This window comes from Nestor notabilis, unplaced genomic scaffold (genome assembly GCF_000696875.1).
Source record: "Nestor notabilis isolate BGI_N333 unplaced genomic scaffold, ASM69687v1 scaffold2102, whole genome shotgun sequence".
Taxonomy (NCBI): domain Eukaryota; kingdom Metazoa; phylum Chordata; class Aves; order Psittaciformes; family Psittacidae; genus Nestor; species Nestor notabilis.
The window spans coordinates 78,122-89,641 of NW_009919525.1; positions in this window are offsets into that span (position 1 = coordinate 78,122).

The following is an 11,520-nucleotide window of genomic DNA, read 5'->3' on the forward strand; positions in this document are numbered from 1 at the left end:
GGGTCCGTGCCAGCCCCGTGCCCTTGTGCTCTCTCCAGCTGGAGCAGGACAGAAGCAGAGCTGAAGAACATTTGTCTCAGAGCCTGCCGTACCTGCAGGACGCTCAGGTCAACCGTGCAAGAGGGAGCCGTGAGGTTCATTGGTGAACCACAGCCTCTGGGGTCCCTCTTTTGGCAGCCCTGCAGCTTTTGTCAAGAGACAGCGACCTCCAGGTCGCATCCCTGGCAGTTCAGACCATCTACATCATGAGATGTATAAGGATGCGGCCAAGATGGCTGAAGAAGGGCTGCACTAAGAAGACTTCATAGTTTTGGGTGTTGATGAGTGGTGAGCCTTTAAAGGACTTCAAAGACAGGTAATAATCTCACTCCTTGGCATCATGCAGCTGGGGAAACCCCTGATATGAACACCTTGGTGAAGCTAGAAAGCCCTGTGTTGCCACCGCTGTGCTGCTGCCCCTCACAAGCCAGGCGGAAGTGAAGCTCTGTTCCAGAAAATGGTTCTTTTGGATTAAAGCCTGAACCACAAGCCCAAGGCCACAGTGTACTTCACACAAAGATGCTCCAGGCTCCTCTTGCCAGCTCCTTGGCCAGCTGCTCACCCCCTTTTGTCCCCCTGGGCGGGATGGGGAGGAGAACCAGAAGAATGTAAAACCCACAGGTTGAGATAAGAACAGTTTAATAATTAGATTAAGTATAATATAATACTACTACTAATAAAAAGGGAAATAACAAAGAGGTATATATAAAACTAAAATGGGGGAAGAAAAAAACCCAACAATAAACAGCAGTGATGCACAATACAGTTGCTCACCACCTGCTGACTGATGACCAGCCTGTCTCTGAGCAGCAATTGGTCCCTCCTGGGTAACTCCTCCTGGTTTATATACTGGGCATGATGTGCTGTGGCACTGAATATGCCTTTGGCAGCTCGGGTCAAGTGTCCTGTTTCTGCTCTCTCTTGGCTCCTTGTGCCCATCCTCACTGGTGGAGCATGAGAGACAGAAAAGTCCTTGGTTAGGGTGAGCGCTGCTTGTAAGAATGAGACCTGAGGCCACGAGGTATGTGGTGAAGGGATTAACAAGGTGTGTTAGTTGCAACCCCCTGATGGGGACGAGGGGCTGCTGATGGGGGAGACGGGCTGCTCAGTGGGGTGGAAGAGGGAGTGGTGTGAATGTTTCACAGTTCTGTTCTGCCCTTGCCCAACACCAGCAGCCCTGGAGCAGCCTGATCGAAGGTAACTGAAACTCTTCTTATCTCTCATTTACAGATAATAAATACGCTAAAGTGAGGCAGTGACTGCCCCCCTCCCCTGCCCCTCTCCTTACCTCCCCGTTTGTGATGGCAGCAATAGGTAATTTGACTGCAGCCTTATCTCCACTTCTCTCCAAAGTAAAAATTGGGTATTTGAACTCCTCCATTGCAGACCAGCTGACGGGCTCTGGGCTCGCCCCTGTCTCCTTCCCAAAGCAGGGACATCTCTTTGGCAAAATTTACACCTCCGACTAGGTGGGAACTAACTTTAATGAACTACCAATTGTTTTCTTTATCCAGATGAGCTCAATTAATTGCTGGTGAGCTTTGGATTTTAGTGCTAGTGAATGTATCAATGGCAACTCGAACCTGCGTTTCTGTTGCTTCAATAGACTGCACTATCTGTGAATCTGGAATCATGACAGTTCTTATTGATCATGACCGGACGTATCGTGTCCAATTGGCGATAATCAGAAATGCAGCCAAGCCACCCTCAGCCCCTCTGATCTCAGAGCACTGGCTGGAGCACAAGGCGTGATTTTCTGCCAGATTTCTATACTCTTAATGCAACACTACTGACAACCACTAAAACATTGGTGTGTTATCAACATTATTCTCACACTAAAGCCAAAACACAGCACTTGCAGCAGTTATTAGGAAGAAAATGAACTCTATCCTAGCTGAAGCCAGTACATGAGTGCAGGTGGTGGAGAAGTCTGGTTTTGGTTTTGCCCCATCCTTTTCTTTTTTTTCCTTAAGTGAAGTGTATTCTCAAGTCTTACTTTCTTAAGTGAAATGTATGGGGCTAAGGAAGCAGGCTATCTGTGGTCTGCAGGATGGGGTTGGGGGATCACCAGCAGCACTGCTGCACAATGTCCAGGCAATGTTGCTGCCCATGACCCCCGGCAGCACAGCTCCCCAGGCACTGGCTATCAAGAGCCTATGTCCTTCTGTGAAGGCATTGTCCCTCAATGAAGGCAAAAGCTCTCTCTGTTCCCTCAGAAGGACTCTGTAAGCCAGAACCACTTGCTCTTTGCAGCTCCAGATGAAGTCTCAAAAGATGTCCCCAACCAGCTGTTTTCCCCTAGAAAAGCACAATGTAAATGTCGCAGTTAAAACCAGCAGACACACGCCTTCTACCAGCATGAGGGCTCAAACTTCTGCTTCCTGGGAACAAAGAAGACTCTGCTGACAACCAGCTCACACTGACACTGTTCTGCTTCTCCTGAGGTCACTACAGGGAAACCCTGGCTGTGCAGTGGGAGTCAGTGCTGTTGTGTCCATGAAGCTGGGTCGCCTGTGCCCAGTGGGGTGTCTGTCACGCAAGCCTGGCAATGGAGTCCATGCTCTATCATCAACAGGACTGAACCTCCCTGGTAAACCCCCACGGGACTGCTAACTCTTTTCTTGAACCATTGGCTACCATTGTCTTCCCCAAACCTGTGCACCCCATGTCACTCCCTGTCATAGCAGGGAATACCCTTGTGATGGCTGAAAGCTATCTGAGCAACCTGGGAGAGCACTGGACATTTCCAGTTCAGCTATGAGAGTGGGCAGGCGAGATACAGTCTCTCTTCCTACCACTGTTGTTCCTCCTGGAGGGGTGCGAGGGGATGGTGAGTGCCAGCACCCACTCTCCAAACAGAGTACCAGGTAGTTCTCTTACTTTTCCAGTTGGCCCCAAGCCTAATGCTTATTAGTGTTTAATGAAGTCTTTTGGACTGTGTGATCATCAATACACAGATAATACAAAGTATTGAATAATTGTTTTAAATATTGCATCGAATAACCTAGGACTCAGTTTCTGAAGGCTATGGATGGACAGTGTGGGAAGAGATATGGGAATGCTCTTCTTTACTAGATACAGCCTTCAGCCCTGTTCCCAACCAGCAGGTTAGTTAACCAGGATTTCGGTCCTCTTTCCAAAGTACGGTAGAAAATCCCCAAAATCCCCAATGGCATGAAGTATGACATAGACATGAGATTCCTATACAGGCACACAGGAACAATTGGAATTAAACATGAGTAAAAAGATAGTCTGTGTAATTTATGTGGTATCAGAGGAAAAAGGATAACTTACTTACACCAGAACTGGAGTTGTAACACCACAGCATTAGCAGTAGCATCGTGGTCTACAGAATTACTGCATTGCTTTTCACCTCGTTACAGAAAATGGGTTTCTGGCTAAGCAGGGTTGAATGCCTCTAAAAAATGTACTAAATAATGGGAACACTGCTAGTGCCCTGCAAACCTATTAAAAAAAAAAAAGAAATTATTAATACCTAGTGTTTAGGATCACTAATTTCTTATTTGTTACCGATCTCCACATGGAGGAGCTGTAGAGTTAGAAATGACCCAAGAAAAACGCCAAGCTTTGAAAGAACAAGGTAGTCAGAGACATCATACCTTCTCTTGGTTAACCAGGCAAACCCCAAGTCTACCATAAATGCTGAAGGATGCATGTCCTTTCAGCTTTTGGTAACCATAACAAGTTGCACTAGAACCTGGAAAGATAGGTCAATAAACCTTTTTCTTTGCTAATGTCCTCTATCCGCTATATGTCCAAACATGCTGATCTCAGTCAAATGAAAATGGTAGATGAGATTTGTGCATTCCCTTTGTCCTTTCTTCCTTCAGAGACCTATGTCAGATGTGAAAATGCTGAGAGCTACCAGTCCACAGTGTAGCTGTGAAATGTAGACCCATATAGCCATTCTTCTGACTTGCTGAGCTCTCAGCAGGACTTTTCAGAGTCTCTTCCAGATGTGAGCTCTCGAGCCTTACAGCCCAAGTGCATTTAAATGATGCTTATACTGTGTTTCAAGGATAACCCATGAAATTATGGAGGATAGACATTACGGCTAATCATGTCAGTGTATAGGTCAGGACACGGTGGCTGACGTGACTTGTAGAGGAATAGCTTGTGTTAGCCCAAGATTACCTTTTCCATGTAGCTGAAATAGTTTCTTCTAAAGACAGTAACCTAAATCAACAAACGAGTTGTCACAACTGTGACTGTGCCGCCTTCTTGTCCTTGGTGTGAAAACTGTTGTGGTTTAGAGGCATGGGGCAAGGCGCTACCCCTGTAGCTTGGCAATCAGTATTTCTAGCAAAGGGGAAGTTCTACACATGGACTGAACTCTCTGTTGGTTTTTTTTCCAACTGGGATCCACTAAAATAAAGATTTCTGTTAGTTATTTGCAGGACTGAAGTCTCTGGGGTGGTTGGCCCAAAGCAGCAATGGAGCACCTGACAACCACTCAACCCCCCTCTTCTTCAGTGGGTTGCAGGAGAGAATCAGAAGAGCAAAAAAGAGAACAAAATATGGGTCAAGATAAAGACAGCTTAATAAGTGAAGGGAAAAGGGGGAAAAAAGCCACTAAGTGATGCCAAGACATCCACTCTACACCTCTCACAAGCAGGCTGATGCCCAGCCAGTCTCCAAGTAATGGCTATTCTGGAAAGACTACCCCCAGTTTTGTTGCTGCACGCAACATCATGTGGTAAGGAATATCCCTTAGGTCCCTTTGGTCAGCTGGGGTCAGCTGTCCTGGCTGTGCCCCCCTTCCAGTCTGTTGCCCACCCCCAGCCTACTCTCTGGAGAGGGGGCAGAGTGAGAAGCAGAGCAGGTCTTGATGCTGGTTAGCAGTAGCTAAAACATCAGTGTGTTATTAGCCTAGTCAAAAATGTAAAACACAGCACCACATGGGCTGATATGAAAAATGGATTCCATCCCAGCCAGACCCAGCACAGTCTCCTACACCATAAAGTCTGTGGTTTTCCATTCCTGGTTCACGGCTTCCTTTTCCTGGAACAATTTCTTGGTTCATGTTTCCATTTTCCCACTATATTTAAAAAGTGTACATGAAATGAATGTTTATTTCATAGCAAGTGCTAGAAACGTCTTGCTGTGCTTGGAACCAGCGCTAAACCCCACAAAATTACCAGGCACTAATAAACTCCTAAGACTTTACGCAATATACTTTCTTAGTGTAGATCCATCCAACTATAATGGAAGGGAGAAAACTATTCAATGCTTATTCTATTTTGTATACATCTGTGTATGTATGCACATGTATATTTACTGGTACAGCTTAATTTATTTACAGAGCAGTTTTAAGATTTATGAGAACAGGCAAAGACCAGAGCTACCACTGATACCAAAACCAGACTTTTGAAAGTCCATCTATTCTCACCAGGACTACATTGGAATAAAAACAGAAAGGAAATCTAAGCTGATTTGATTTCTTAAAGTAAAACGTGGGAAAATAATTGCTGCATCTTCCTTGGAAAAAAATACTGTTGGTTATATTGGTTCAGATCAGATGTGGTTTACAGAAGCCCAGACACAACCTCAAAAATGTGGTCAGCAGCTAGGAAAGCTTGTCTTTCTGATATACCACACCTTGGCCTGTACATACTCTGTCTTTGACTCAGTTCATCTTCATCCTGTATCAGACTGTAACCACACCAAGGTGCAGTTGAATTTCACTTCTGATCTAGTCAATACTTTAGATGTTCCAAACCACACTACGACCGCACTATATATAGAATCTTGGTTTCCTTCACCAATTAGTGTGTTTGTTGCCTGTAAAGGAAGTAAGCCAGTGGAGACCACTGCATATACATCAGAAATAAACCCTAGAACAAGTGCCTCAGTCTTCTACAATTCCCACTAAGAAAAAATCTTACCATTGTGAGAAGGTGGAGTAGAACTAGAAGAGGGCTGAATCTCATTTTTTACCTCTGTTTGCCTCTAGTAACGTTACCAGTATTGCCTTAATGCAAAGACTTTCTTAAGCTACTCATCTGAATAAGCATATGGGGAATTTTTTACTGCAGTGCTTGCATGAGAGATCAGGCATTCATGACAGCTGAAAGAATTTTTTGGTAAACAGCACTGCCCGTAAGAGAGTCCCTTGTGTTCTAGCAATACGTGTCTGATGATTTCATGTCATGTGTCAGATTCTTCCTTCTCATAGATATGCATGACTTGCCATTACCCTGTGTAGACTCTAGTCCAATGGCAGGCAGTAATGTACAATAGCATCTTTTTATTATCTTTCTCATGTTTCTGTAAGAGAGCAATCCTTTGTCTGATTGTGTTTCTGAAGCTTTTCTGGTTAGACAGACAGGCTCTTGCATTGCTCTAAGCTATGAAAGTTTTAGCAGGCTAAGATGGCAATTAGTCAATAGCTGTTTCCCCTGGCTGCCAAAACAACTTGATATGTCCTGAATATAGGGAATATCTATTCTAATAAATCAAGCAGCCAGCCTGCTCAAGTAAAACCACAGAACAAGGAACTGATTGTGCTTGGACAGTCTGTAGCTGTTACTGAGGCAGACAAGCGATAACTTCCATTAGAGCCAAAATTAAATGAAAACATATAAAACTCTGATTTTGAGGTTAAGTACTTCCTGATATTGGAAAAATCAGTATGAAACACACATTTCAGTATAACGTCCCTCTGTTTTACACGATATTTCTTCCAAGATTTTTTTTCTTCATAAAATATAATCTTTTTATTCTGTCAAAGCTAAATCCTAAAGAAGAAAAAACAGTTGTTTTTTTGGTTTTGGGTTGGTTTTTGGTTTGGTTTTTTTTTATCTATCAAATCCCATCTCTTCTTTAATGACCCTGTGGCATTATCAGATGCAAATGGGCAGGGAGCAAAAACTTCGGTTCTGCTTAGATTGGCCTATGTTTTCCACCAACTCTTGTATAGTAATAAGTATCTTTATCCTGGTATCAGCATTTAACATCCTGTATAGAAGAGGGTGATCATGTCTTTGAATTGTTTCAAAATCAAGGCAAACTTTCTTTAAGGTTGGTTCACCCAACTTTCACAATAAAATTAAGATACAGGAGGCATCTCAAATTTTCCTATCCCTGTTTGAATTCAGGAGGCCTTCTCCTGCCAAGGCAAAACATTCTGTAAACTCCATTTGGCATCGAAGATTTCTGTCTCCTGTATATATGTGCTCCAAAGAATTTTCCTCTGTATTATCTAATGAAACAAGAAGGATTTCCTTGTCATTTCAGAAACACATTCCTAATGCTTGTGCTCCACCACTGGCTTGGATCTCCTCGGGTTAACTAAAGCCACTTACTGAAAATACCACTGTCCTTGCCTATCCAGATAAAGTGATACTCTGCAGGCCTGAAAACAAACTCTCCCTTTTCTGACTGCGTGTGAAAGTGTGTTCAATAAGTAACTGGGTAATAGATTAACAGCTGCTGACTGCCAGGTATGAGCTGGGAGTCAAGAGGGTTTGATCTCTGGTGAAGATAAACTACACATTGACAGTAATGAACTTCAGGTTATTTTAATCAAAATGTTGCCAACATAATGCAGCAAGTAAACTAAGAATAACACTGCAAGTAAAAACTGCTGAATTCATAGATGAGGACGGTAATCAGTAAAACTAGGGCTACAAATGATGGATAAAATGATTAAGCTGTTAGTTTCACTTATACATAACCACTGTATGAAGGAGAAGTGTTCATTTGATTTACTAGTGTTCCAGAAATTCAGTGCTTAATGGAAACAGAGTCTAAGTATCTGCAAATGGGAACTTCAGCATGAACTGGAGTTTGTTATAAAATAACCTTACCACTTAGTCTTGTGAGGTGCTTTTCTTTTTATTAGCTTATAATGAATACACAACAGTCATACAGTTTCCTTTGTTCTGTGATTAACTTGAAGTTAACACTTGTTTGAATTAGCTAGTTTCTGTTTCTTTCTTCTCTGGGTTTCATGATACCAGTTTTCGCTTGGATGCTGTTCTAACAAATTCAGTTGTCAGTTTGGGCCAGTTTGCCAAATAGTTTGATGCTGTTGAAGACTCAGATAATTATGCCTCCATGTAAAATATCCATGTAAACAGATCTCAGTGCACTGAAATCACCACCACATTTTAAATTAACTAGCCTCTTCCAGAGAAATGCCTGTAGGCTATGGAATATTCTTCTGAAGTGTTGGGCACAGGAAGTGAGATACAGAGAAGCTGGCATTGCTGCCACTGGCATGTGACAACATTTTGTTGCTATGAAGAAGGGCTACAGCATTTAGGGCTGTCAACTTACCATGTTTTGTAGAGACTAGATTCACAGAATCAGAAAGGAAATAAAGTGATGACTTCCTTGCCTGACGCTTGCTTTCCTAGAGATGGAAGTGAGGTGCCATAGAACAACCCACTGCCACAGTAAAAAGGGTATTGCACTTGGATGTCGGGGTATGACTGCCACACTTATTAGTATACTTAGTATTTCAGCAGGTATTTTCAGCAAAATGGTGTACACCTACAGCCTGGACATGATTAGATTTTATTAGTAAACAGGACGTGAACAGGCTGGTCTGTTTTAATTACAGTAAGAATTGCATATTAATAATGTGTGTACCTATACACTGAAAATGTCTGATTTGCATACATCGATGGTATTCATTTACTTGCAGGGAACATCTGGAATGCTAGTCACATTAAAAACAAACAGAAACCCCCACCACCCCTCTGCCCCTAAAAGTAACTGCAGTTAAACATCATTTATTCAGGCTGGTGGTCCTCCTTTTATATCCTTGGAACGTTACCTGATGTAGTGAGTCACTCTCCATCACCAGGATTGCTTGAATGCTGCAGATCTGTACTCACAACATGAATTTGAAATGTAAGCAGTTGTCCACTGATGCTGGATCTGTTTTCATTCACTGCCTGAGCATTTGTACAGAGAATAACATCCTGGTGTCTATACATAACGCTGACAAATAGCTGATATTCTTATATGGAGCTGTATTTGTAGGTGCTCAAGGGAATTAATTAATCATTTACTATCTCTAAATTAACTTTTACTATTGTATATACAATGAACTTTTTATTCTATGGGGAAAAAAATACCTATAAATGAACAGGAACCTCATGATGTCACAAAGACGACACCATAAGCAAATTAGTTTGCAAATAATGCACCAATGCAACTAATATTTTAAATTATAATAATTTCCTATATAAAATATATATATATCTACTTGTGGATAATATATAAGCAGCAATAGGGACTAACTTAAAAAATATTGTACTTCTTCCATGTTAGTGAATCATAGTTAAGAATAAGGATAAAACGTCTTCCTCTCTTTGCTTGAGCATCAGAAAAAACACCAGCTAGATTTAATTATAACAGTTGTAATGAATATTTTAAAATGCTGAGTAACTGTCTCAAGTGTCAGTGAAAAGGCAGCAGTAATATATCTGGATTAAGATTTTCAGGACAAAACTCACACTGGGATTTGGGCATCCATATTTTTAATTCTCAGTGATTACTTTAATTTGTTAACATTGCCAAATGTTTTTGTGCCTTTCTATTTTAATAAACAAACAGCTCCCCATAAATCTGATCTCACAAAATTAGCTGTTCAGGTTTGCAATATGTTGCATGAATCAAATTGTCTTTAGATTACTAGTCTGCACTGTTTGTTCTGCAGGAAGACTGTGCCTGTAGTTTACACGTGAACTGCTTCAGCTCAGTAAAGGACAAGACTAAGTTATATTTTGAAATGTGCATGACAAAGAAAGAAAAAGATTTTCTTGGAAATCATATTATAAACAAGTTTTTTCAGCAATTATTTGGTGATGATTAGGTGCTAATTAAGCACCTACGAAATGGAGGTCCTACACTGTGTGTACTTTCTTTTCAAGATGAAAGTTGAAGAAAACAAACGTCCTGATCATCTGATGAGGCAGCTCCCAGCAGGATTACTGGGGTACAGTATGAATATACAAAAATGCCCAGGTAGGTAAAGGACATCCATAGGACATCAGTTCATGTCTAACTAAAACAAAACAGAAAGATATTCTGGGGACATAGCAAAAAAACCTGCAGGGTATCCAGGACAGCCTCCCTCCTCTGAGACTATATTTTATGCACCTAAATAAGTAAATCTTGGTTTACTGGGATTTTGAAATCATCTAAGCAGATTAGGCAAGAATTCCAGCTGGGTCAAGGTGGGTCATCTCAAAGATGTAATCATCCATATCAATAACTGCTTGACTGCAGAATTCTCTATAGAAGTTTCTGCATGCTTAAGATGGGAAGAGTTAATGTTTGTCCAGCCTGCCATGGCCTCAGAGAAGGAATATCAAAGCAGTAGAAAGGCAAATCTTCTCTTGCGCAGCCTTTTCTCTCCCTGTCCTCCCCCATTTTTATGAAGTAAGAAGGCTAGGCTGATATGTCCTATCAATAATGCTGAACTGAGCATCAGTATCTGAACTGAGACTGACATTGAAACACATTTTGCTTCACGAAGCTGTCAAAACAGGTAATTTTGGAAGAGATAAATGGTGGAGGGCTTAAATATTTTCCATACATTGTGATTACTTTCACCAGTAAATGGTATTTCGTAAACAACAACAAAAAATCATTACAATATTATCTACAGGAATATTTCCTTTCTAGGTAAAGAACATCTCCTAGTGAATGTCTGAAAAAGTGTGGCAGAGCTGGGACAGGAATGCATAATTCCTTACTGTAAACCTGTTGCCCATCATTTCCTACATTGCAGTCATCCTCTCTTCCCTACCTGTAGACATTGTTCAGCCACAGTAGGGAGGTAGGTGTGTGCTGGTGGTTTGATGTTGCTTGGTTGGGGTTCTTTTGTGATATGCCTGAAGTATTCCCTTAATCCATCACACAAAACTCAAATTTTATATGCTTACACAGGTAATAGGGCATAATGAAGCCATACCTTAATTAGAGCCAGAACCTGAGGTAATGTAGCCACCACTTTGGCTTAATGCTGTCCCCAAAGTAGTTAACCCTGATTAGCTAGGGCACATAGCCACATTAATGCAGCTGCACAGTTTTGAGGATCCCTGCTAAATACTACTACTTCAGATGATACTCTGCATACTATACATGATAGTTTAGGATTCCTGAGCAAGATAGTCCTTCCCTTACTTGTCTCGTACATTGTCCTTATTCTCTGATTCCCCTCCAGCCTGACACACCGTTAAATATTTTCTGATCCTTGAATCATTTTACCCTTATTCATTAGCCCTTGCCAGTGCTAACCACAAATCTTTCACATTTAGGGGACTGTTGTGAATAGTTTCATACTAAGTCATGCCAATTAAAGGTGCATAAGGCAGATCTGATGGCTGAACTCGATTGGAAAGCATCAAAGGTAGCTGAACATACATAGATAAGGAGATAATCCCAGCACACAGATCAGACTGCACATTCCTGTCCTGAACTCATTGCAGAATTACACTCTTT